Below are 5,581 nucleotides of genomic sequence, written 5' to 3'. Positions count from 1 at the left end.
ATGTAGACAAAATAAGAGAGATACACAACAAGTGGCTTATTATGTATGAATATCTAGAAGTTAAAGTAGAAAACACAATAGGGGCTGTTCTTACAATGTAGAACCCTAAAAACCTTGGCACCCTAGACGCTGAAGCATCCAGGAACAGCTCTTCAGTGGTCATCCAACCTTTGGTGGACAAGGAAATTTATCTGATCACGAATTTCTATGGTCCACAAAAGCTTGAAGATGAATTTAAGCTCCTAACCTCCCTGGGGGATATAAGAGAAAGACATATGGGCATCCCATGTATTTTGGGAGGGGATTTTAATATGATAAAATCTCTTTCGGAAAAAAAGTAGGGACTAGATCTCTAGGCAGAGATTCCATAGATTTTCAGAACTTCATTACCAATATGAGGCTAGTAGACACAGAAACCTCCAATGGCCTCTTCACCTAGAATAATAAAATGGGAGGGGCTGCTCAAGTGGCCTCTAAACTTTATAGATTCATTATCTCTGAGGACCTTATTCTCTCAAGCCTTGACTTGTCATCCATGATTCTCCCTTTTGGAGGCTCAGATCACTACGCATACAATTAGAAGCATCCTCGCTTACAATTAGAAGCATCCTTTATAGGAACACCAAGAAATAGACCTTTCAGATTTGAAAATATTTGGATTACCCACCAGAACTTCTACAACAATAATGAAAAATGGTGGAAAAAATATTTGAATGTTTAAGGTACAAAAATGTTCCTTCTGCAACGTAGGCTAAAACACATCAAAATCAAGCTTAAAGATTGGAACAAGAATGAGTTTGGCAATATCTTCAAAGCAAAAAAAATAGTTGAAGGAAAGCTTCAGGATACTAACCAGGAGCTCATCATAAAGGGATTCACTAAGGAGGGTACCAAGCAAGTTGATTTGCTTCATCAAGAATGGGAAGTCTTATGTAAGCAAGAGGAAATCCTCTGGAAAAAAAAATCTAGAGTTCAATGGTTAAAGGAAGGAGACATGAATACAAGGTTTTTTCACAAATCCACTATGGATCGTCGATCTCATAACATGATTCTAAAACTGAAAGACACACAAGGAATCAACTCAAAACCCACAAAGAAATAGAATTTTCTCTGGTTCAACATTTCCAAGGTATAGCAGAGGAGCCCCTCATAGATAGATCACATTTTATTAATGACTTCACTAAACACATTCCTAGGCTTGTGACAAGAGAAGATAATTATAATCCAAATAGGCCAGTGAATGAATAGGAGGTCAGTGGATTCATCAAAGAAATGCAAAATGCTAAAGCTCCTAGCCCGAATGGTTTTAATGTTGACTTCTTGAGAGCATGTTGGAACATAGTCAAGCAAGACATTTTGGAGGTGGAGAGGACTCAAGGAAAAAAAATTGTTTTGAAAGCACTCAACACCTCTTTCGTAGCCTTGATCCAAAAGCAGGAAAATGCTATGACACCAGATAGATTCAAACCCATAGCATTATGCAATGTGGTGTACAAAATTATTTCCAAAATAATTGCAAATAGGCTTAAGCCCCTTCTTCCAACTCTAGTGTTGGACGAGAAAATGAGATATGTGGAAGGTAGACAAATTCTAAATAATATCATTCAAGCTCATGAAGTGATCCACTCTTTGAAGAGTAATAAGTAGCCAGGCATTATCAAACAACTTGACCTTGAAAAGGCTTATGACAAGCTTAGTTGGGCTTACATCAGGGAAGTTCCAAAATCTTATGGCTTTGACCATAACTAGTGAAGATGGGTAATAGCCCTAGTTTCCAGCTCAAGCTTTTCGATTCTACTGAATGGCTCACCATCCAAAACCTTAAAGCCTAGGAGGGGTCTTAGATAAGGAGATCCACTCTCACCCTTTCTCTACAAGGAAATTTTACAAAACGAGATTTTTGCACTATAGTATCTCATAGGCTACAAGCCATACTTTTTAATACTTGTATCCATTTTCTATCTAGAGAAGTAGAGCAGAGAAACTTCACCTTCTAGCTACATTGTCTCCCAAAATAGTTTACTAGGTCATATCTTGTGTCAAACCATGGTTTGTGAGTTTTTATTTCACTATTCTTTATTTTCTCTCATAATTTTAATTTTCATGCATACACAGTTAATAGGAATTTATAATTCTCGAATTCTAGAGAGAAACAAAACCCTGATAGTGTAGATTTTGGATTTTCAAATATAGTTCTATCGTTTATGTTTAACAAACCATTGAGTGGAATATCCATGATAGTTTACAGATCAAAATAAATTTAGGAAATAATCATATAATAATAAATTAAAGTCTAATGATTGCTAAAATAAGGTTAATGATCTATTTAATTAGTTAAGGATGTTAGAGGGGAGAGACTTGATGCCAGGAATATGTGTGATGGTTCCTAACAACACATCATAAAACTTGATTAGCTACAAAGGACAAAGGATTTAGTAGATCCATGAAGATCTACTCATAATCAACATAACTTATTTACGAGCATAGTAAAAGGGAAACTTATACCTATTATTTTGTATATGTGTGGGTGCTGACTAAGTGCTAACCAAGTCCCAAGTCACACTAATAAGACTTGTGTGTCATGCAAATAATTGAAAAGTTTATAATGGTGAGGATGCAAGGGAATCAAGGAAGAGGAGATTCATCACAAGGAACACCTTCTTGAAGAACCCCATTATCATCACTAGAGCTAGCTGTCATATTGTGCTCCCTAGTGGTAAATAATGAAATTATAAGAGGGCACCAAGCAACTGAAGGGGAAGTAGAGTACCTTCCGTTAGGGGTGGGAAATCCCGAGGGATCGAGGAACTCTAATAGATTATCTCCAACTAAGGACATTACTAGGGAGCTCCAAATATTGACCTTCTAGAATTTTCTTGAAATCATACCAATGAACAAGTTGAAGCACAGTGAGAGGGAATGACAAGATGTTTCACACCAAGAGCATATACATAGAGATATTCCAACTTAATAATACTAATATTGATTCATACTATAATTAATAAAAAAAATAGTATGACTTAAAGATTCTTAATTATAAAAAGTATTTTAATTAGGTTACTGAATGTAAGTAGATTCAACTAATTTTTATATATTATAAACACTTTATTTAGAAGAATACTAACCATGTGCACACCCAACACAAACTTCGTATCATCTGTGTGTAACGGGCAGAAGATCCAAAGTGGAAGTTCCTTTTATAGTACTCTTGGATCCCTCCTGGTAGATCTAGAGCGAAACACTGCCTTCAGCGGTTACGACTATAAAGCATCGCGAGCAGGTTCACCCACCGCCTATGGGCGTGGGGTTTGCAAGCAGGGAATCTCTCAGTCCGATTGCACCGCCTGCCTTCAAAACCTTGGGGGCCGCATCTGGAGCATTTGTGCGTACGCCATCGGTGCTCGAGTTCAGCTAACTAACTGTTTCATCCACTACGAGCAGTACAACTTCTAATTTAGTTATATATTCAACGTCTGCCCAACTGCACAATACGCATCTGATATCTCATATCTATATATATCTATGTTTATGTTAGTGTCAATAAAGCGTCTCACATGATTCTCTGAGCAAGAGAATCTCATGTTGTGCTATTCTAACCAGTCACTATAATAAAACTGTCGTGCAGTTTCGTATTTTACTCTGCGTTCGGGAGTCGCTGCCATTATTCTCATTTTCACGGTGTCGCGGTTTTTGTTTTCGACGTATTAAAAAGTTCTAGTTCAAATGTTATAATCCACTGGACTTTACTTGTGGCTAGTGCAGCTAATGTAGTTTTTAGTTTCGGTATTCTTAATTTCATCCTTTGAAGCTTCATAACTAATAAGCGAAGTTCTTAATATTTTTATTCATATGCTCTAATCTTTTATATTATTCTTGTATATTCCTTAAGTATTAAAATTATTGGTCCAGTTATATAAAAAGTATTTAAGGTAAATTGATAAATTGAATTAGAAAAAGAACCAACATAATTGTTTTAGTAGCTTATATATTTGGTTGAAATGATGAAAATTACCTCTTAAAGAATGTTTACCTGCTTATTGTAATTTTGAGGGGGAAAGGAGTGGAACTACAAATTTTAATTTTAATATATACCTTTTTTTCATATGACACTAAAAGATATAAATTTAAATTCTTGTCCAATTATTGATTGTGAGGTATATTAAAAATTTTGAAATCTCCACTTTAATGGTTGATTTGAAAAAATGAAGGTTGGGAAGTTATTTTTACTTTTGCTGCCATTATTTATATATATATATATATATATATATATATATATATATGTGATATCAAATCATGATATATATAATTTTTTTTCTAACTATTGATTTTTAGCATAAAAAGAATATAAAGTTTTATAATAATAATAATAATAATTCATGTAAAATTGTAATCAATCTTTCTACTTAAGAGTTGGATCTTTTTGTTCTTCATCTCTTCAATAAAAGACTTAATTTTCCCTTGTCTCTAGAAAAATTGCCATTGGTGATATTATATGTAACATTGAATTTGGAATTAGGGATCTTCCCATAATGTCATGGAGGTCATTAGGTAAGACTTCACTATTGTGGTTAAAAAAACTAACCCTCCTATAAGAAACATTAGCAAAAGTGAGTTCCTTGCCTTAAAAGCCTTAAGGGGAAACTCTCACATTGTCCTCCTAAAGGCTCATAAAGGAGGGGTAGTTTTAAAAAGATTATTGGTTATCTTCATAATAGTGGTAGTTACATTAAGCTTAAAAGGAATCCCCTTAAAAAAGTGTCTAAACAAATCACGCTAGCCATTAAATAGAGTGTTTCTCTTAATTCCCCTAGCAAAAATCTTATTTAGAACAATCCTCTAATCCCCAAAATTTATGTTCTTCCGTAGTTCCATAAAAATGGGCTCCCTATGAGACTTATTTTCAACACAATAGACAGGGCATCTTTCCTAGCTCAAGAGCTCAAACCTCTTGTTGCTCGCACTCAGTCCTTTATCAAAGACTATGCTTCCTTTATTAAAGAGCTCAAAGGTATTAGACTTGAGCAACGGGATCTGTTAGTGAGATTTGATGTTGTTTCCCCTTATACCAAAATCCCCATCCAAGAGGCTATGAGGATCGTTCATCACATAACGGATAATGAAACTACCAAGTTAGTATGTCTCTCACTCACTTCCACTTTTTCAACCTCAAAGGTGAGTTGTTTGAACATACCTATGGGGTTGCTATGGGTTATGCTCTTTCACGCGTAGTTGTTAACTTTTTCATGGAAGATTTTGAGACCAAAGCTTTGGCCTCTTCTCCCTTCTACAATAAGAAATGGGAAAGGTTCGTTGATGACACTTGTGTCGTTTGAACCCATGGCAGTGAGAAATTAGATTTATTACTCTATCATATTAATTCTCAATTTGAATCCATGAAATTCCCAATGGAGGTCGAAGTTAATGGTTGTCTTCCCTTCCTTGATATTCTTTTGTCAAGGATGTATGATGGTTTTATTTCTCACCAAGTTTTTCACAAGAAAACTCACAGCGAACAATGTCTTCATGCCACTTCTCATCATTGTCTAGCACCAAAAATGGGATTTCTTAACATTCTTTCCAC

The 5,581-nt window shown here is 35.1% G+C and overlaps 1 pseudogene; it reads left to right on the top strand.

The window, feature by feature from the left end:
* Window positions 1–3,126: 3,126 nt before the first annotated feature.
* On the top strand, window positions 3,127–3,453 carry LOC149176582 (antifungal protein ginkbilobin-like protein pseudogene; annotated as a pseudogene).
* The last annotated feature ends 2,128 nt before the right edge of the window (window positions 3,454–5,581 follow it).

This window comes from Pinus tabuliformis, chromosome 4_1, assembly GCF_031772625.1.
Source record: "Pinus tabuliformis cultivar Carrire ecotype Pingquan chromosome 4_1, CPIR1, whole genome shotgun sequence".
Classification (NCBI taxonomy): Eukaryota; Viridiplantae; Streptophyta; class Pinopsida; order Pinales; family Pinaceae; genus Pinus; species Pinus tabuliformis.
This window is presented reverse-complemented; position numbering and strand designations above follow the sequence as displayed.